Below are 23,121 nucleotides of genomic sequence, written 5' to 3' on the forward strand. Positions count from 1 at the left end.
TACAAGTCTGCATTCACTCACAGCTGCTGCTCCTCACATCATTCAATCTGATCTGATAAGCTCTGAATCAATTATCCATCCTGCCAGTCACAAACTGCTGCCGAAGAAAAAAAGGACTTGTATAAAGCTCTGTCTATGCTCCGTTCATAGACCCGCAAAAAACTCAGAATTTAGGGAGGTGACACAGAATGATACAAAAGGGACACAACAGGTTTGGAAATAAACTTTTTTGTCTTTCTGACACTGTGGCAGGTAGACTACAAAATCTACCACTACTCGATTGATTACTATTGTGTTTTTGGCTGGTGAGTGAAGAAAATCCAGCAGCCACTTGCATTTTCAACCAGCATATTGGCTGGTGGCTGGTGCAAATTCCCATCCCTGGGACACATAAACACACATTTAAAAGAAAAAAAAAAAACTTGCTTTCATCTCCACCTATGAAAGGATTTACAGCCGTCTCTTTCACAATGTAACTCTACAGGAAAAAGTCTTTTTGGGTCCAACGGCATCGACTGACGGACCTGTAGCTATAATGTCAAATTGGCACTGTTCCAGAAGGCTTGGATGGGAGAAAGCTTAACCTGACAAGACATTTCTATAGAATGACTCGTTGGTTGATATTAATGCGAACACTTTAAGGCCCCTTATGCGCTTTACTACAAAAGAGAGGGCAATAACCCAAAGTTATGAGTGCAAGTCTAACATGCAGTTTGCTGTCATGTTTCTTATTCTTTTACTCTCTTTGTTTTTGTAACTGTAAAAGACAAGTAAGCAGAGCAGTATGGTAGCCTCAGTGTGGCTAATTGTATAAATAGAGACAAAGATGTGTGTCCAGGCATGTTTGAGTGACTGAGATTGAGACGGTGGTGAACTGGTTAATGCATTTCACAGGGTCATTTCAGATTCCAGGTTCTAGAGACAAATAAACAATAGCAGCCCAATAGAATCGAAACTGTTCTCATGAATGCTGACAAACTGGTGAGACAGGCGGGGATTGAAATGTTAGGCCGTGAGATCATCCCATCTCTCAGCCTTCCTCTGCCAACTAGAGCACACTTTGTCACTGAAACAAAGTAAACCAACACAGTGTCCTGAAAAAATATGATTATGATATTTCTTTTGGTAAGTCAGTCTATCGCTGTTATCCTGCAGCCACAGTGAAAACGCAAACAGGTCAGGCCTCACTTACTTAGCCAATTTTACAGCTGCTAATGTGTGTATTAGTCTCTTAACACTCATGAAAACTATCAAACAGATGTGCAGTGTATATTTTCATAAAAAATAAGCGGCCTTTTTTTTAACCCTTTGAAGCCTGAGCAAAGTGGCGAAGCATAAGATGTAGGTAATGAGCAACTTAAGAACAAATAACCCAGAAATTCGCACCAAATATAAGAAAATTACCAGAGTTTTGTAAAACAAACAAAAACAAACAAGTAAACAACAACAAAAAACAGGAAGTTAATAAAAAAAACAAGTAAATTATCTAGAAAAAAAACTGCTTAAAATTCAGTAAACATAATTATAAATACACAATTATGATAATTACAGAGTTATCCCAAACTTAAAAAGAAAATTATTTTATAAAACTACTAATTTCCTTCTCTTTTCTGGACATTTCTTGTCAAGTTGCTCATTGCCTTCCTCCCATAATTTGAAATATATAAATATGACAATTATAAATAGAAATCAAGAATTTTTCCCCAAGCTTTTGTAAAAAATAATTTTCCAAATCCACTAATCTTTTGCTCTTTTTGGCACATTTCTTGCCAATTTGCTCATTGCCTTTTTTCCCATGTTTTTGAAAGAAACTGCACCAATTTGCTCAGGTTTTAAAGGTTTAAATACTTGTGAAAGGCATCTAAATGCATTACAAGAGAAATTACGTTGATCCAGGTTTCAAAGGGTTAAATTCCTGAGAAATGACTTTTTAGAAATGCATAGCTTCTGTCAGAGCAGCATGTAACTGACCTGTACGTCAACCCTCCCTCTGTTTGGGTATAATGCATGTCCGAAATAAGTGTCTCACTCTCTCAGCATCTACAGTATTAAGACAGATGCATGATATTTGAGACAGTGATCATTTAAGTGTGTTGTTTGTCCATAATTGTTGTAAAAATCAGTTGACCAAACAGTTACTTGCTGAATTAAAGTTTTGTCCTCTTTTTGCTAATACGCAAACATTCTGATGACAAAGCCATTATGACACATTTGGCAGTGTTTCCCACTTGTTCTCAAATGCCCATCAGGACAGTTGGATTGCTCAATTACTGCCTTCAGTGGCTCAGCTGTTGTGGATCGCAACACTGAGAATACACTGGCTTGAGGAGAGCATGTGACAGAGCGTCCACCGAGGCAAGGAAGTAAGAAATAATCCTGTATTAAGAAACAGAGAGAGAGGGCTTTCATACAGTAGCACAGTGACTCTGAGCTTTACACAACAACAACAAGCCAGACCATACACCACTACTTGCTTTTACTTACAAAGAGCATAAAGAAGCCTTGTGTTTCCTACTGCAGTTAATAATTTGTAATACGGCTGCACAATTTAGAGATTATATGCAATATCGAGTATTATCGAGTATCGAGTTAGTCAAAAAGAATATCCTTAGAAAACTGCACTTCAAAATTAAACTATCATTCTTTTTTGTTCATTTTGTGTTTAGTTCAATGATCAATAAATTAATGTTTGGAAATCATTTCCTTTAATTATGTCAAGTTCTGTATTTTACTTTGTAAAACCTCAGAGAGCTTTTTTTATTCATCTATTTTATTAATTTAAATTTTCATCGAACTTTTTAAAAAAAGGTTGCTGGGTACTTGCTGTATATAATGTTGACAGTTTTAGTTTTGATTAAACATTTGCTAAAAGCATTTAAACAAAGTTTTTTGTTGAAGTTTGTTATATTCCAAATTCTAAATTTCAGCAGATGTATTTTCATGTTTTATTGTAAATGCATATTGGTTTCAAATATCGGTTATCAGCGTCATTGAGTACTAATAATCGGTATCTGCCCTGAAAAATCAATACCGGTTGACCCTTATTTAGCAGTATACTGAAAGCAACAGCAAGGCAAAACTGAGTACATTTTAATATCTTTTTAATTGTATGCAGTGCTGTTAACCTAATACCAACATTATGGAATATTCGTAATGTCCAGCCCTACTCTGTAATGTTCAGCCAATCTCAAACCATGTCAGCTCACTGACCCACATGGTGTTCGTGTTAAATAATGCACTCCTCACTTAACTGCTTAATGTCGTCAACAAGCCCTCATTACTTTTAAATGAACTCCTTGGCTGCAGCGGTGACAAAACTGTGACATGGATCAAGCACACCACTGTTCTCCAGTTACAGATACACAGGCAGTCGGCCTTAACATTAGCTTAGCAATAGCATTCCTTTTCGTTTTAAAACAAGAAACTGTGTCAACAATTTAGCTTTTGTAGTGTTGTTTTTTGATACTTTTTATTAAAAAAGGTCTTTCAATGCTACTTTAACACCAGCTTTACTTCAGTTACAATTCAATAAAAGCCAGTCACATGTACAGCTCTTACACACAAGCCACTGGTTATAGCAACAACTCAGGGTTAAGGTCACTGTTTTAATTGAGTACAAGAGGTCAACCATGTAATCATGTTTTGCAGACAGACTATCAAGACAAACCAGGGCTCTTTTCATAAGGCCTTGGTCTAATGCTTGGGTTTAATTATGGTTTCATTTTCAGACAAAACTGATGGAAAAAGAGTAAAACATTCAGCAGCTACACTTTATCACGTCTTCACAAGTCTGAATCTGGCCGTCAGCCTAACAGGCTTATTGGTACCAAAAAATTCATCCAAAAACAAGTCAAAATGAAACTAAACTTTCTTGCTAATACAAGAACAGTGGAATGGTGCATTACACCAAGTCACAGTTTGCATCCAGGCCTTTGGGGTGACAGTTTGCACCACTGGCCACATCTGGTTGAAGTCAGGAGAGGACTGGACGGCACTGCTTTGTTTCCACAATTACTCCCCTGTTTCCCCAGACAGTTCCCAGTATATGCAGAATGTCAACATACTGGTTGTTCACTTCCACAGATACAAAATCAAAAACAGACAATTGGCAGGTTTCCATTAACACAAAAATTGCACCAATTGAAATGGAAACACATCATTGTCGAAAAAACGTCCTTTTATTGCAAACGGGTTTTTAGTCTCGCATTAGGTGAGATTTCAGGAGATTCTAAAAAGCTGTATCTCACAAAACTGTAATGGAAACACTTTTTTGGCTTTTATAGGTCACAAGATGTACAACAAAGACTTAAAGAGTCACTAAAAGGGGTGTTATTGCAACACATAAATCTTCAAAAGTTGAGCAGATAATCTAGTAGTTGTGATTTCACAATTCCTCCCTTATACGTGGCTGCTCCGACATATAAGAGGCTTGCCTTTTCATTACTTCCCACATAACATGCCTATGTCAACGTCAATTGGAAATAATGACAGTTAGTGCAGTGGCTGCAATAGAAATAAACCCGCTAATGTTGTGAGTTGTGAACATCCATCACTATGCTTTTTGGAATGATACATCATGAGAGAAGATGCATAGCATCACTAAGTGCAAACATAGTCATCTCGCAACTGTGTTTTATCAAAATTTTTCAAAAATCACACAAATCAGTAATGGAAATCTGCCTAATGACATAAAACACTAATGTTTATGTGATTGTCTAAAAGCAGACAATAAAATCTTTTCTCTGTAGAATTGGGGTTGTGGACTTCTCCTTTTTCTAAAGACATTCACCACACTTTAAACTGCCTGGATCCGTCTAGGCCACTTCAATTTTCCTAGAACCTAATTAAGTTTCACAACAGCAGGCTTTGAGGCACACATCAAACACGACAACAATAAGAGATTTTAGTGCTGCACATCTCGTGGTTGTATGCTTCTAAAAACCGTTCAAATTGCACTTGAAGTTTACATCCATGTCTGTGATAACGTGGATGGCAACACAGAAGATCTCTCTAGTCGGCACAGTTTCAAGATTAGTGTCACCATGTCAGTATCTGATCAAATTTCTCCCCTTATGTCCTGAGTCATGATGTTAAGTAATTGCCAGCAAAGTGTTTTTTGCAGAATGTTATGATGTTACAGTGAAGTTGACCTTTGACCTTTTAGATGTGAAATGTCACCACTTCATCATTATATCCAATTCGACATTTGTGTGAAATTTTGTCATAATTACAGCATGAATTCTTGAGTTATGGTCAAAAACATGTTTTGTGAGGTGACCTTTGAACACCAATTTCTAATCAGTCCAAGTGGCTGTTTGTGCCAAATATGAAGAAATTTTCCGGGTGTTCTTGAGATATTGCATACACGAGAATGAGACAGATGCATGGTCATATTGACATTTGACCAAAAAAATCTAATCTGTTCATTGTTGACTCCATGTGAAAGTTTGTGCCAAATTTGAAAAAAAAAAAAAAAAATCCTCAAGGTGTTCTTGAGATACCACGCTCACAAGGACGAGACAGAGGAGGCCACAGTGACCTCCGATCACCAATTTCTACCAGTTCATCCTTCAGTCCAAATAAACGTTTGGGGCAAATCTGAAGAAATTCCCTTGAGGTGTTCTTGAGACATCACGAGAAAGGGACGGTTATATCCACAAATGGGCAGACAACCCCAAAAAGTAATAACTGCGGCCATGACTATCACCGGTGCCAAGGCATAAAAATTCCTCTTACCATCAAAACTTCTCAAATGAAGTAAAAAGAAAAAAATCTGGAATCTCATTTAGCAATGATTGTGCACTCATGGCTAACAATAAATCAAACAGAAACTTAACTCAGACTTTGGAATGCAGTAATCATATATTTATTGTTATCGGTAGCAGATAAAGTGAGAGAAATCGGGCAAAGCATTTGTCAGCTAAACTGTAGTGACAAAAGACTACATTGTTATGGAGTGTGAGAGCAGCTCATGGGAGACTGGAGCGGTCTCAGCTATGTCATTGTATTTCACACTAATCTGTAGATCATGCTGAACGACTGCTCAAAATTCTAAAGGAGTGGCTTTAATCTCATAAAACGACAGCTGCACTATTCCTCGGGGCTCCAATTAAAACAGCAAATGAATGCCTTTATGCTCAAACATCTCCATCTTTTCCAGCCTTTTCCTCTCACAAACAATGCTGCGTGTGAATGTACTGTCGCTTTGTGAATGTCTCAGTTTCGAGTGAGAGGTAGTATTTATAGACAGGCTATATTTATACATCTTCCCACCTCCCACCTTGCCTCCATTTCTTCCCTCTGATAACAAGTGATTATTATGATGGCAGTGAGATAAATGGTACTGACAACATACAATGGAGGCTGCACCTGAAACAGGCCTGTGAACGTTGCAGGCTGGTTGACTGACACATTCTCCTGATGTCTCGGTAATGGTCATTATCTCAGTGGCTGGATGGGTGAGGGAGAAGCACATGTCCGTAACAACCGTGATGTTTACAGCATGGATGAGGAGGTAGCTCAGGAGAAGCTTGCTTAACTAAATAACCGTATCTTCAACTCTGAATGGCAGATCTTATTTGTGTTTATTATAGACGAGGAAAACTGATCATGTCACCACTGATTTGAAACTAGAGTTGATTTCAAGTAAAAACATACCGCGGTTTCTAAAACATTTATTTATTTGTGCCAGCCTGCCACAAAAAAAAACAAAAAAACAAGCTAAACTGTTCACTAGGAGCACGGTTGGAATATATACAGTTCAGTTACTCATCGCATCACACTCACACAGCATGCTCTGGGTACAGATGGAGCAGCAGACAGTAAGGTGCATTGAAAGCAAAACTTAATCATTTATTCTGCTGGGTCTAAAATTTGCTTTCACTCACAAACAGCTGCTCCTCTCATCCATCAATCCTATCTAATCAGCTCAGAACAGATTAACAAATCAATTATCAATCCCATGAGGCCCAAACTGTTGCTGAGGAAAAAAGACCACATGGAGAGCTCCACCTGGGCTGCATTCATGGACTCGCAAAAACCTCCTAATTCAGAGGTTGGACTCAGAATAATACAAATTAAACATTTAAAAGGAAAAAAAAGTTTGTATACACATCTTGGCATTGTATATGTTGCACTGTACTAAGCACAACCGGTATCTCACTGATAGGCATCACAATTGTCTGTAGAGATTTACAAGAGTTCTACAGAATCTATCAAAAACACACCCTGCTATGGAATTCTGGAACGATCACATGTCCAACAAAGCCCTAGATATTTCCCCAACAAAAACTAAGGTGCCTACAAACACATGTGACAATAGGGTCAGCTTATCACCTTTGCACAATTGTCAATACTCGATCAAGCCTGTGATTATGGATATACATTGACCTGTCAAGCCTTTCCATTTCTTGAATAATAAAAAGGATGAATTATCTTACCCAAGCTACTTTGTCTGACGTAGACTTGGAATATTGTCTAAGGCAGCGTGACAAGAGGGAAACCCTGAAGCAAGGCACTAACCAGCCCAACCTTATTAATTAAATCAGAGGGCTGTGTTGTTAGAGGAGGAGGCTCCGTTGGTGTTAATTTCAATACAAATAAGCCTTGAGTCAGGAGCTGACATCAGTGCTTTGACTGAGCCTTAACTACAACAAGGCATTTTGGAGTTTTATAAAAATAGGTCAGACCTGGTGAGAACTGAGGGCCACTATGCCAGTAAAAGCTCTGAGCAGGTGTTTAGTCAACAGGGGTGTAGGCCTGTTCCTACACAGAGTGTGATAAGCAGCACATGTTCCTTCTCTCGGCATGAAAGATGAATAAGACACACCCCACGTCAGGGAAATAACACTGGTGAAAGGTCACAGCACCTGCTGCTCAAACCCTAAACATCCTTCTGTCTCTCACAGGTGAGAGAGTCCTGATTTTGTTATTCCATTTCTCTGACAAATGGACGGCTGCCTCTGACACTCTACTGGTACTGGTACAGATGTCAGGTAAAGGACAACCATGACATTACTTTATTTGTTTATTATCAACACTAAATAATTAATATATCCTTCCAACAAGAAATGTTTGTAGCCAAAGCCTGACAGCCAACAGCTTATGCCTCATTGTAATGGAACTATATTTTTTTTACAAAACTCATTAAAAAACAAACAAACTATGGAAACACTTTTTTGGCTTTTTTTGGCTTTGTGCTTGTCAGTAGGAACTGGCTCCCTCATGATGCAGCAGGCACTACAAGAGGTGTTATTGCATTGCATAGCTCTCCAAAAGTTGAGCGGATCATCCGAAAGTTTTGAATCCACGATTTCTCTGTGAAATCCTGGACTGTCACCTCCCAGAAACCCCTCATACATGGCTGCTCCCACGTATAAGGGGCTTGCCTTTCCATTATCGTTCAATAACACACCTACGTGGCCTTGGATTGGAATTAATGACGGCTTGTGCAGTGGCTGCAATAGAAATAAACCTGCTAATGTTTTGAACATCCACTGTCATGCGACCTCGAATGTTATCGCCAGAGGTGATGTTGCATATCACTCAATGGAAATTGTTATTTTATCAATATTTTGAAAATACTGCTTTAGTTTGCACAAATCTGTATTGGAAACCTGCCTCCTGTCTAATATGACACTGAGACACTGATTAAGAATGACCCTCTCTTTATCAAAAATGTAAGACCAAAGTAGCTTATAGTGAAATAACAAGCAAACTGTTGTAAACAAGAAACCATGTCTCAGAGCATTTGCAATGATGCCAACCCAACTTGGAGCCGCTGTGCTCTCCACAGATCAAAAATACACACACAGTGTCATTTAGTGTTGATCATAAAGAATATGTAACCCAATGGCTTTTCAGTGTGTTTGTATGCTTGCTATAGGGCACAAAGACAATTCTTATATTTGGAGTTTTTGGGTTTAAACCTTTCGTGGGATTTGTTGATAGTAAAAAAAAAAAAGATTCTGCAGTTTTATATTGTAACTTAGTCTAGATTTATAGTGATCCTATGAACTTATGTCTAGTTCTTACCATATACGCCATTTTTAACTGTCTGTCACTCACACAGATATGAATTTTTTCCCATTCATACTTTGCCATGTCAGCTACATGTATTCTCATCTAATAAAATAAATATTACCTTTGGGGATTTAATATGAGCTCTAAGAAAGCACCATGCTGTTTCTGAGAGCCACAGAAACCCATTTTGGATTATTAATGTGTGTGTGTGTATATATATATATTTATTTTATTTAGGGCAAGGCCATATTGTTGCAATCAATATAATGTTAGGAAAAAAATTTCTTTAATTAAACAAATAAATAAATAAAAGATTCAGTTAAATGAGGTATTATCTTTTCACTTATTAAAAAGACTAAACTTTTGATATGCGAGAAACAAAAACTTTATCAAAATCTGTTAATACTAAATAACATCTGCATGGAAAACATGATTATTACTACAATATTGTTGGACTTTTATGTCAGCCTTAATACCTTAGAACTATTGAAGACAAATAATCCTCTCTCCGAGAAAAAGGTTTAACTTATAGTTAACTTTTTTTGTCCGCCTGCCACTGTAGCTGGTTAATTCCAAAATCTACCAGCCAGTCAACAGATTAACATTGTTTTTGTGCCTGCTGAGTGAAGTTAATCTGGCAGCCATTTACATATTTTACCAACATTTGGCTGGTGCTAATTTGCAACCCTGACTGTAATATTCAATAAATGCTCTCGATATTCACAGCATTGTGAAGGCGTTCAGAAAAGTTACTCAGATAAGGTGAGGAAGGTGTTGTATTGAAGAGACATTCCAGTATGGACAAACAGGATCTAACCACTCATGTTCTGTGCAACTCTTAAAGTCAAATCACCATTCACTCCAAAACACAGCAACTGTTTTCAAAGACACGCAAAACTTTTAAAATCTGCATTAGCCTGAGCAAAGAAATAAAGAAACACTGCAATGGGATTACAAAGAGACCACTGTACAGAAGAAGTACAAGGGTCAGGACCATAATAGTGTAGCAGTAGACCTGAATATGATCATGTGATAAATTATTACGAGGATAGGGAGAAAAACAAAAGGGAATTATAGACACCCAGTCGCACCAAAAAGCATGGTCTGCTGTGTAGGTCTGCGCCATGGCCTGGAGATGTGTTTGTGTAAATCCCTTCAGCAGACTTTGTGATCAATAAACCAGCATCAGAGAAATAAAAGTCTGTTTATAGGTCCAAAACAATCAGCCTGATATAAGCACACTAGGGGCAACAGTTGTAACCTGCTTACCCGCAATGCTAACATGTACAAGGTAGATTTATTTGTCATTTTTCTTAAACGTGGTTTAAGAAGAAACAAAATTAAAGCTGACCCTAAATCCTGCTACATCCAACATCCAACCAAAAGGTAACTAGATGTTTACGGCAACAGCTACAAGTCAAAACGAAGAGAGAAAGAACTACAAGACAACTGTCAGCAGTAAACTGGTTAACCCTTTGAAACCTGAACCCAAAAAAAATCACCAGTAAATGACCTGGAAAAAATATAATTCTGTAACATAATTTTAAATGTTATTACTATAACTAGAAATACAGTTTTCCCGAACTTTTTAAAAATAATTTTCGAAATCTATTAATTCCCTGCAGTTTGTGGAATATTTAATTGCTCATTGCTTTTTTCCCCTGTGTTTCTGAAAGAAATCGCACAAAAGTGCTCTGAGTTCACAGGTTTAAATACTTGTGAAAGGCATCTGAAAGCAGCACTAGAAAAGTGATGTCACTCCAGGTTTCAAAGGGTTAAATGGGAGGAGGTCATTATGCATAGCAACCCTGCATTGCAAGTTGCTTAACATTTTAAATTTACCTTGAGGTCAATGTGTGCAAAAAAACCTGTAGAACGTCTTGCTGCTATTGACTTTATTGTCATCCATACCTCAGGGCCTTTCGTCGCAAAGCCCAAAACATCTGTGGTGTTTGTGTCAGCCTAATACATTTGAACATGTTTTTCTCTGCAGCCGCATCACTGCAGGCGCAGGTGGCAAAGATGGTAAACCTGCTCTTTGAGGTTATGATTCCCATGACAAACACACTATTTTGTTATCACCCACGGTCTGTCTGTGCCTCTTCAGTTAGAAATGTCACTTAAAATGGACTCGCAACCAATATATATTATTATAATTATATTATTTTATCTCTGTTTGTTTTTTGTTTACTTTTTAAAAAAATTATTTCTTTATTTTTATTTATACTTATTATTTATGGAGGGATATACAGGTCACCAGTACTAAAAGAATGTTGCTACATGCGTTGAACTATCGCATTTTCCAAAGGTAAAATCTTTTTTGAATATGCTCTTGGTAAATAATATGGTCGAGTAGGGACAGCAGAAATTAAAGATTATGTAATATTGTTGTGATCCAATGTATCCTATATATGAATGTGTACTAAGGCCTTTCTCTCCCTCTTTTTCTCCCAATCTGTTTATTATTTTCTGCTGTTTAGATACTATACATATGTGTGTGTGGGTGGGTGTCAATATTTGTCAGAGCTGATTGTAATGTATCATTTTACTTTATTTCTTTAAAAAAAAGAGACAAAAATACAGTTTAAAAAAGAAATACTCGGTATATCACTGAGGTTTCATTTGATCCCTGAACCCATTTGTGTACACTCATTTGTGTGCATTCCTGCTCTGATCTTCACTCTCAGGAGCTGTATTTGTTCTTTCCCTCACTCTTCTTTCTCTTCTCTCTCTGTCGAGTTAGACTTTACCCTCACTAAGGTCATTTGAAGCTCAGGAAACGGATCAATAATGAGTTCAAATTTACTGGCAAAGTGCTTACCTTGTATCCTCAGTGCCATTCAATCCAGCCTGGGACTTGCATCTGCCTGCTGCAGAGTCGAGTTTCACATGTCCATGATGCTCAGGGGGCTTCTGAGAAACACATTAATAACAAGAGAAAGGCCGAATCATTACAGATGTGGGTTACAAACACAAAGACCGACAATATGAAGAGGGTGTTTCTGCCTCTTAGTGAGTGAGTCGAGACACTGGTAGCCTCTTGTGTGTAATGTTTGTAGACTAACCATATGGTAGGCAAACAATAAAAACATTTCCAGTCAAATTTAACACGTGGGTGTTGTTGGAAGTGGTTAACTATCGGCTAACATACATGCTAATGTGATCTAAATAGAGACTTGTCACGCTTTGAAAGCAAACCTAACAAAGACTAACAGCAGTCGTGATGCAGGTGAGATAAGCTAGCAGCGCTGACTGACAGACGTGTTCTGCCTTTAATCCATTAAATATGACTTCATATTAAAGTCTACAGACGGTTCTGGAAAAACTAGCTCGTTACAAACTGAGTCACGAATGAGTTTTAAAGCTTGTGCTGGCCGACTTCATCTCATCAAACTCGCACATTGTTATTTTAAAAAAGAGTCAAAGATAGCTTACCGTGTCCGCGCGACTTCTTCATTTCTCTCTGGATAACGTTACACCGAACGAACCGAACCTCACGGACCTCGAGCTTTTCTCAACACGGTGTCGTTAGTGTTATCAGTTCCACGTACCAAGTTGTATCAACGACTCGTTTTAGTCGCTCAGCCTGTTGACAACTGACTAACTGCACTCAGTTCCTTAAAGAAAAAAACGCAGCAGCCTGTCAAGGCCAGACAAATCGAGAACCGAGCACAGCGATAACCGGCTCGCCGTGCAGGTTGCCGATCGATTTCTCGATAGAGCTTCTTTTGATGCCTAGCGTTAGAGCAGGTGAGAATGTAAACAGTGTAACGTAAATATATTAGAACCACGTTGAACAGTGCTTTCTGGCAGCGGGTTGATGTATTTTCGTTGAAGTTTACATATTATGCCAACTTTTACTTTTACTCCACTACATTTCCGAAATAAAGTGCACGGATAGTATAACGCCACTATATTTCTACATTCCCCCTACGCAGTTTTAGTTACTATTACTTCAAAATTTGGATGTTCTTAAATCCTTAAACCATTTGAAAATTCAGCAAAGTTAATTTATATTTAAAAAAGGGATCAGGCAACATCAACTGAAGAAGGCATGGCACACAAAAAAGTAAAAAAAAACAAGTTGTTTTTTTTTTACAAAAATAAGCTATGTATGAATATATATATATTGTATATATATATTATATATATATATATAAATATACTATATATAATATATATATATATATAATATATTATATCAAGTACTCCGTTTCAGCTGTACACTGTTGGGTTGTTTAAATTATGAATAAATATACTTTTTTAACTAGCTTTTTAACCAAAAAATCTTAATCTGTTTAATCTGTTAGTTGCGAAAGCTTTCAGATCAAAGTAACAAAGTCAAAATATTTCTCGCTTAAATGTAGTGAAAAAAAAGTATAAACATGGCAAGAAAAGAACAGACTCAAAGTAAAGTACAGTTTTTTACTTCAGATTTGTAATTTTGTGCAGTGCTTGAGCAAATCTATTTAGTTACATTCCAACCACTAGTGCAGTATAAATGTGACTCAAACCAAACCACTTGCAGAACTCATCAAAAGAAAAAAAAGTGTGATCTGATAGTGATCTGTTTCATAATTTCAGGAGGTCTGAAGTTTATTCTGTATAGTATGTAGCTAATGTATAGTCTTTATAGTTAGCACTTCATAGGTCTAACATATAGAAGGTTTGATTACACAGCAGTAATTTAACAGCAAAAACATTCACTCATGTTTGATTTTTACACGCAAATTTGACAAAGACAATGATTTTTCTCACAAACTTTTAGGACTCTGCATGATGAACTTCACATGCAATACATTCAATGTACTTTCTCAGGTGTGACTCCTGTCACACAGCAGTTTAATGGAGAAGGGCCAGGTCGACTGTATAAGCCAACAGTGTAATACTGGCCACCACTGTTTCCATGATAACCAGTTCTGCATCTTTGTTGGTGTCACTCTGTCCGAGGTCCCTCAGCTGCAGGATCTGGTCAAACAAATCATTGTGGCCACCATGTAGAGCAACACCCCAATCAGACTGAAGACAGCCAGAAATCTGTCAAAAGGTAGAAAACACCGCCCAGCAAAGTCTCCTAATTCATCACCACGGCTGTGATGAGAGACATGAGAGCACAGACGCCGTATGACACACCAGAAACCCACATCTGCCAACTGTGCACACCACCAGGCGGTCTAGAGACCATCCTCCCATGACCAGGGGGATTATATAACAGCCTCCCCAGAGCTGGAGGATCTTGAGGAGGCCCGGCATGCTCCCCATGTAGCCTCTTTGTTCCTGGGCTTGGGTGCGCAGGATGTAGGACTCGGTGGGTGTAGGCCAGGAAGGTGAAAAAGGAGGCCACAGCAGCCGCCACAGAGCGAGACGACACTCCTCCGTGATCCATGACGAGCCAAGGGAAAAACCACTGAGGCACTGAGACACATCAGCGCGCCTAAGACTGCCGCCGTCATCGTCAGGTTCTTCCAGGATATTCGGGATGAGGCTGTGAAACTGGATGATGCTGAGAATGTGGATAAAGAGTGTGAGGGTGAAGAAAGAAGCACCAGGTAAACATGCAGAAGGTCCAAAAGGTGTTGCGGAGTTGGATGTTAGATTGATTTAGTGTGAAGGTTCCAGTGAGGCCACGAGGCTGAAGGTGGTACAGCCAGATTAAGACTTCCAATGTCCGCACCAAGAAAAAGGGGACTGGTGAAGTCTCTGGCCTCCAGTACAATCACAGGCATTGTCACAATGCTGAATCTGTAAAGAAAAGATATCCTTAGGTGTGTCAAATCAGTCCTCGCTCCTCAAGACTGATTTCTAAAAAAGCTCCATCAAATCTGCAGTTTCGCCCCCAAATTATCCCCCGAATGTTGAGCTGTGAAGGAAGATCATGGAAAACCTCCAACAAATCTTCTGTTCACCAGAGCTTATCCCTTTTTACATACGGCGAAAAGCTGAAAACACTATCTCCTGGAACATATTTTTGTAGCACTGTCGCTGCCAAAATAGGCCTCGCCTACTTCCTTTTTGAGGTTGCAGCAGTGCTTTCAGTCTCACTGGAGGTAGGTGCAAATGACCACAATAAAAAACACATGCAAACAATGTTATCGTCCTCCCACCTTCAGTTCTCATGAAATGATGTTCCCCTTTTTCTGACTTTATAAAACTACTGTGGGCACAGGTTCTTCTGAACTGTATCACTTTGCCACCACTGTGACCTCACTGTCGGAGACATGAAATATGGTCACAGGTAGTTGTTCTCGGAGTGTGTTTGAAACTGTGTGCGGAGCGTTTGCATTGAGGCGAGGTGGTGTGATGATATTTGTTGAGATCGTTAAGAGTCAAGTGTTGCTCAGAGGATCTGGTTGTGGGTGTAGATCTGCTCCACCCTCAGGGGAGAAGAAGATGATTCTGGTGAAGAGCATCTCGTCTCCCTTTTCATATGACAACACTTAGAGATGTGTTTTGAGTTGCTTGGATGGAAATGAGTGTATCTCTCTGTGTGTGTGTGTGTGTGTGTGTGTGTGTGTGTGTGTGTGTGTGTGTGTGTGTGTGTGTGTGTCAGTAGAAAGCTGTAAATCTTTGATTGTCTGAATGTATGCAATGCATGGGAATGCCTTTGTCTTGTGGGCATACACACACCAGCGCCGTGGAACGGTTTCATGTATGTAGATCAATGTATGTGTGAGTGTTTGTGTGAGTGCATGTTTTCATGTTTGCATATGCAAGCATGTGTCTTTGTGTGTGTGTGTGTGTGTGTGTGTGTGTGTGTGTGTGTGTGCGTATTTACACAAGCACAAAGAGTCCTGTGAAGATCCCAATCACTTTGCCTCTGTGTATCGGCACACCTGCTCTGTGTGTTATAAATAGATGGTGGATGCATCAATTCCCTCGCGTCACACAGCTCAAGTTCAGAAACTTGTGTTTTGACAGAAGGGAGAAGACAAACTCCACAAGGACACACAAGAGACACTAACCTGACACCACACTATCATGTCTGTATCATGTATTTACATGTATTTAAATATAACTGGCTTATTTTTATTTCTTCCTTTGGACAAAAATGTGCTGTTCCAAAAATAAAAATCCAACACACTTACAAGCACTTCCTTAAAAAAATTAAAACAAAATTACCAATGCTCACTCAATGGTATTTTTCTGAGTTTAACAACTTTTAAGATTTATTAGGCTTCATTGTCAGATGACTCACTCAGATGCTTAATTATTTTGTTAAAACTGATTCATCCCTATGAAACCAGAGAAAAATTGGCTTGATCTCTTTCAAAAACATGGGAAGAAGGTGATAAGCAACTTAACAAGAAAGGGCCAGAAAAATGCGAGAAATGAGTAAAAAGTTACAAAAAATGTACCGGAAAATAGACAAATTTTCAGGTAACTTTTTGTCATATTTTAACTTTTTTTTTTTCGGACATTTCTTGCAAAATTGCTCATAATGTGAACAATGTAAGAAGAAATGGCTCAAAAATTAGCAAACAAACTAAAAAGTACAAGAAAATACCTGAAATCAAGAAAAATATCAAACAAAACAACAAAAAGAAGATCCAAATCTATTAATTTCAATTTTCAGAAAAGTTTATGCCAAGTTGCTCATTACTCTTTTTCACACCATATTTTCCTTTTAAAAAAGCAAACCAATTTGCTCTGAATTCAAGGTTTTAAATAAAGCACAAGAAAAAGTAATATCAATCCAAATGGTTAAACAACGCATTTGAAAATATATAATGATTTAATAATTCTTGATGTCTGAAACCTATAGCTGTTGTGTGAATGTCACATTTCCAGTCATTTCTGTATGGAACCAGCGCCCTTCTGTGTTAAAAAATATGAACTGCAACTTTTCAGAGGTCCCACAGCATTGGAGTGGAAGTGGCTGGAGGCTGCCTGCAGGAGTGATGAGCAGCAGCAGCAGAGGGGGAACGTGTCCATGCTATGAACACATATACAGCAGGAGGAAACTCTCTATTATGCACGTCTTCACTCACAGAATAAAATTCACCAACCTTCCAAAACTGACACGAATACTTTTTGTAGTGTGGACAGACCCACATAAATGTATTTACTATCATGTGTTCCAGTTTGCATGGCACCTGCACGTTATGTAATTGCTGCCTGTTGAAAACTGCACAATTAAAAATGCCTACAGTATTTGGAGGCAAGCAATATTTGGTTTTCTTACATAAAGGAAATGCAAATAAGCCTTTAGGGAGTCCGACTGTAAAAATAAGGTGAATTAAAACATTTGACTATAAAAATGCCATTAGTGGAATGATTAACATGTCACTAAAAGCAAGCTACAAAAGGTTTTGGGTAAATTGCACCAACAAGGATTAATTCTTAAACCTCATTAGCTCGTGGTTTCAGTTTAAATTATGTTGCACCAAACTTTAAAACTGCCATCAAATTAGATTTAAACCTCTCTTTAAATCTCAGTTTAAGTTTTGCTCTAGGCCAGGCCTAGTGTTGTTATTGTACGCAGGTGGTTAACTGGTACCAGGTGTCACGACATGCAACGTGCACATGCGGCATCACATGATAACATGGCAGGATGCTAACCAGTCCTGTTTGCATGAAAAGCTGAAGGACAATGTCAGGTTATAATGCTGCCAGTAACCACGTAATATAAGGAGCTGTATGGGTCCCACAAACAACTGACTTTTATGTGACAGTGTGGATTTCAGTTTTGGCAAACCTTCTAGTATTTTTGTTTTGTTTTGTTTTGTTTTGTTTTATGTAATGTCTTCTTTTACTGTGCATTACCTTCTAATAATTAATAAATAGATAGATAAATAAATAAATAAAGCAAATTTGCCCATGTCTCAAAGGGTTAAATAAATACTTTGACTATATTGATTGATAAAACTGTTTAAATTCTGTGTAAACAAATAAACTTGGCTTTACTAAACTGAGATAAATATTTAATGGTGCAGAAGCTGCTTAATTTTAAATCTGGATTTACTCATTTTAACCCAAAGTGTACTGAATTCTGATCAGTTCAAATTTTAAATTAAATTAATCCTTGTTGGTGCAACCCAGCCTTAGTATTAATAGTAATACTTGTTATTATTCTAATCATTTCTGCGTAGTGCTAAAACAGACACCCACAAACCACTTGACTGTTAATGCTCCCATAACAGTAAAATAGTTCCCCCACACGAAACAAAGTGTGAAGTGCGTCTCAGTCAAGAAGCGGAAAAAGAGAAAGAAAACGACCAAAAGTGAAGTTTGAAGTTTGGTTGCTGTGGTGTATCAGAGCTGATATGTTCAAGCACTGTGCATATGGTAAAAAGAGTATTTGTATTTTCTAATATATATTAGAAATCCCACACAAAGCAGATTTGACAAACTTTGCAAAACAAAGTTGTGTGATGGTGTCACACATCAGCCAGTATGGTGTGAGTACTTTCAGAGAATTCTGTTGTGTTTCAAGGTGGGGTGCATCTGCAAACTTGCAGCACCATCAGAAAGCACAGTTCCATCGTGTGACACAGGAAGTCTTGTATGCAAGAGATAACTGTCAATGTTTTAAATTATCATCACTATCTTTTATTTAAACGGCAAAGTTCAGTGCATCTGCGATACATAGATGGCACCTCTGGGATTTTTGCTATAGAACTCCTTCATAATAATGGAAACTGAAGCCAGGAGACTTTCCTAAAGTGGCATTTGTTTGACCACCATGTATCCACGGTGTAAACCATTCACCCCACTGGGTGCACTTTTCAAAATCAAGCTTTGAAAAAATATTATACATTAGTATTACGTTCTGCTTTCATTGAGTTCATTTTTTAACTAACATCAGTCCTATTAAAAATACTCATTAATTTTTTAGAATACAACCCTGTAAATGCCAGGTTTTTGTCATGATGCCACTATGTTTTTGGAAATAAAATAAAAAACTACAAAAAAAAGAATTCTTTTCAATATTCTACATACGAAGCCATTTTTTTAAAAAATAAATTATTATCACAGCTTGGGAAATGCTTCAGTGATTAGCAGCAAGATTTATTTTTAGACATTATTATTTTGTGTCAAATATTCACACTCATACCATTCACGAAAAGGCACTTTTCAAAGTCAGGCTATAAAAATATTATACATTATTAAGATTTTCTGCTTTCATTGAATTAAATTTTATTAACCAACATTAGTCCTTATTATAAATATCAAATATTAATACATTTTCAGAATGTCAACCCTTTAAATGCCAGGTTTTTGTCATGATGCCACAATGTTTAGGATGAAAAAAACAACGAATGAATTTTCAATATACTACATGCAAAGTAGACTTTTTTATGGTTATCATAGTCATATGTCAGTGATTTGCAGCAACATTGGTTGTGACACTGCACATAGTGCCAAATATGGTGAAAAACAAAATCATCAGGTGGAAAATAGTAAAAATGAGCAAGGTAAAATTCCAAGGCAAAAGCCCAGAATGACACCCATAAATAATACAATGTATGTTTTTATGCTTTGATGGCTGCTGGATCAAAACATACAGTTTGAATGGATTGCAATGGCACATTTTCTGCACTTAACAGTTTGAATATAATAATCATGATTACACAGTGTATTTTAGACTTACTGTAGGAGGTGCGCTGGAAATTCCATGATTCAACAAAAATACACAATCTTGACAAAATGTATGCAATATGCATTAACACTGGCAAAATTATTTTTGAAAAATGAAGAATAAAAAGCAGGTAAAACGTGCCAAACAGTCACTAATGGTTGATTGTTTTGCACTCAGTCAAAATGGATATATTTAAGATTAACAGAGAAAGACTAACAAAATAAACACCATCAAATTGATCTAAAAATTACAAACACAAAATGCTTGATATATGACTGCATACTTATTCACTTCACAAGTAAATCATCACTGGTGTAGCAAGTTTTTCAGAGGTCATATATTAAATCATCTGTTTCATCAATGTGCCTGACAAGATCTCCAAAAAGCAAATATATTTGTAGTTAAAGAGTTAAACCTGCCATCTTTCAACTTTCAAGTACAACATTATGCTGAACAGTAAAGCAACTGCAAAATAAAGCTTCCTCCTTCAAGTAAATGAGTTTGACCACATGAGACATAGTGAGAAATTCGTGATATGAACAAAACTGAACCAAGACCAAAGTGTGACATTTTGGTTTATGTAGTGATGGAAACAAGGCACATACTGCTACTTTGATGGAGTACCGCTCAAAGAGTATAATACTCCTGCAAACTTGCAGCATCAAAAGAGAGCACAGTTCAACTGTGTGACAGGAAGTTTGTATGCGTCTCTGGAGATGACTGTCACTGCTGGTTATTCACAAACACTATTTTCACTGCTTGTTTAAGTGCTTTAAGAGTTATCATCCAATATGATATTTGCTCAGCTGCTTTGTATTCACAGTATATGTGCTGCTCACTGTCATTCTCAGATGTCAAATACCGATGCGTTTTGCAGTGTTTCCGGCGTAAGATCACGCCCCCATGACATGCTGCTGAGAGGCATCAGGTTGAAACACTGCAGATAATGACATAATATAAGGAGCACTAGGGCTTATATAGGGCGGGAGGGAGGGGCGGTGGATGGGTCCAACAAATTCTGGACTTTTACCTGGAGACTTTACTTATGAGTGTAGAGCCTAACCATGACATTTTTCCTGAACCTATCCACCTGCTTCTATTGCCTAAACCTAACCATCCATGCCTTTGTAGCCTAATCCTAACCATGTGCTTTTATTGACGACCCGGTGTTAGTTGCCAAGTGCTTTTCTTGCCTAATCCTAATCATGTGCTTTTGGTGACCCCTAATTTCCACCAGATCCGTGTGCCGTCCAGCTCCGCCCGGCCATGGCAGATGGAGCAAATAGAGTACACTCTAGTCTACGTGTTAATTTCCACTGGCTCCACTGCGTTGCGCCACCTCCATCTCTGCTCCAGCAATCCAGAGGCTTGCAGATCAGATACGCAAGCCTCCTATTTTTGCCGGACGCCGGATCACTCACAGTGTAATACACACACAGTTTAATACAGAGGAGACAGGAAATCGGACAGCCATACAACATTAAAACATCCGGTTAATTTCAGAATAAAACACTCGTATTACGAGTGTATTATCATACTCGATTACGTATGATCGTATTTCACTTAACTACATCAACAAAACCTCAAAATGAGCGTATTCATCAGGTCAGAGGTTTTCGGAGGTCATAACCAGCAACAAGGTCGAAGAGAAGCTAATTATGGAGGTGGAAAACCACAAAATTATGTATGACACCACACATCCTTTTATGAGGACAACCATAGAATGGCTTGGAGCAACTTATTGGGAGTTATGGGGGTGAATCTACATCACTGTAATTAATCCACGGAGTGAATGGAGTTATTACTTTTTCTTCTTTACTGATATAATGCAATTGATTCTGTAATTACCGTAAGAACTCCTCCTAGCAATACTCCCTAGTGCGTGTCGGAAGTCACAATATAATGAAGTTAATAAAATGACATCATCTGCAAAAAGCAGAGACAGAATTCTGAGGTCCCCAAACTGGACACTTTGCTTTCCCCTGGCTGCACCTTGAAATTCTGTCCATGAATATCACAAACAAAAAAGTTGACAAGGGGAAACCCTGGCAGAGGCCAATGCCCACTGACAACAGGTTTGACTTTGTGCTGAGTACACAGCTCTCATTTGGATTATACAAGGAACGGTTGGCACGTCCCAAGACATTCCAAGTATTGTCTTGAACGTCCACACTGTTGACTGACTTGGTGGAATTTCGGGGTGAGGTTCAACAATCAGTCAGAGCCTCCTTTCCAGCACCCCAGAGTCCAGTCCCTTGTCAGTACCTTTTCCAGGACAATCCCCAGACACTCCAAGAAGACCTGGTACTCTGAATTGCAGTTTGGTGTAGAAGCACAAACAGTGGTCAGAGACCTTGCATTTGCTATTTGCAGCCACATCGCTGACTGTCTCATTCCCCAAGGGAGAACTCAGTGCTCAGCCAGGGGCTTGTGAGTATTGTGGTGGAAATTCTCTGCTGCTTTTGCTGGTGAAGAATGAAATAGAGACTTCTGTCGGCCGACAAGGTTTTATTTCCTTTGCAAAGAAAAGGTCAATCAACATGTGAGCGGTCAGGATGAAGAAAGACCCCGAGCATGGGGAAAACTGGACATTTTATGCTTGTGGAGAAACACACCCCTCGGTCTCTTATCAAAGGTGTGAGTTAAACTCATCACAGTTCAAAATACGAACGAATTTGAATCTTGATGAGGAGACAGAAGGGAAGGATGTCTCACGTGGTTGAAATGCAAAGGAACTGAATTCTGATATTTTGGTGAGGCGGTGGGAGGTTGTGTGTCTCACAAAGAAGTCAAAATTACAATTACAGTATCCCCACACCCACTTGGCTCCTCTCCTCCTGGGAAACTACAAGAAAAAGCAAGAGTCCAGCATCTAAATAGAAGTTTGTTTCCAGAACTTGTGCTGAACTGAGGTGAGCCCAACGATATCTAGTTGGTACCACTCCACTACCTGCATCAGCTCCGATTCCTTCCCCATCAGAAAGGTGACATTCCACGTCTCTTAAGCTGGTCTGCAATGCAAGAGGTCAGCCTGCCTTGGCACCTGCCTCACTGCACAATGCACCTGACCCAGCTGCCTTTCTTTGTGGATGGTAGTCAGACTCATTTTTCTACAAAATGCTGTTATGGGGAACTGCTTGCACTTGCACTTCAAAACTTTCAAAATATCAACTCATAATAAGCAAAGTTAGATTGTTTAAATATAATGGAAGTCTTGCAACTGTATGTTTAATAGGGATCAAGAAAAACAAGTGGATAATCAAGTTTTACCAAGCACACTGTACCACACTGCCTTTTATGACATTGTATCCTTCTCTTGGGTTTGACATTTTCTTTCAATGAGTAATCTCTGTGGCTTGGACTACATACAATAAAAAAACATACTGCCACCCATCATCTAAAAGAAGTGACATACCACAGAACCATCCAACAAACACACATGCAAATGCAGATGGCTAAATTTAAAATGTGTGAGAATCACACTGGCTATCAAAGCTCCACCTTCACATCAGTTCTATAAC

General features: G+C 38.3%; 1 protein-coding gene across 2 annotated transcripts in view; it reads right to left on the reverse strand.

Moving 5' to 3' along the window:
• LOC121941936 (testis-expressed protein 2-like) overlaps positions 1-12,472 on the reverse strand; it is a 41,670-nt gene extending 29,198 nt beyond the window's left edge. For both annotated transcript variants that reach the window (XM_042484956.1, XM_042484955.1), the window contains exons 1-2: positions 12,457-12,472; positions 11,843-11,934 (exon numbers count right to left, since the gene is read on the reverse strand). The gene's annotated coding sequence lies outside the window, so the exon portion shown is untranslated. The remainder of the gene's footprint in view (positions 1-11,842; positions 11,935-12,456) is intronic.
• Positions 12,473-23,121: the final 10,649 nt, after the last annotated feature.

Source organism: Plectropomus leopardus, chromosome 4 (assembly GCF_008729295.1).
Source record: "Plectropomus leopardus isolate mb chromosome 4, YSFRI_Pleo_2.0, whole genome shotgun sequence".
Taxonomy (NCBI): Eukaryota; Metazoa; Chordata; class Actinopteri; order Perciformes; family Serranidae; genus Plectropomus; species Plectropomus leopardus.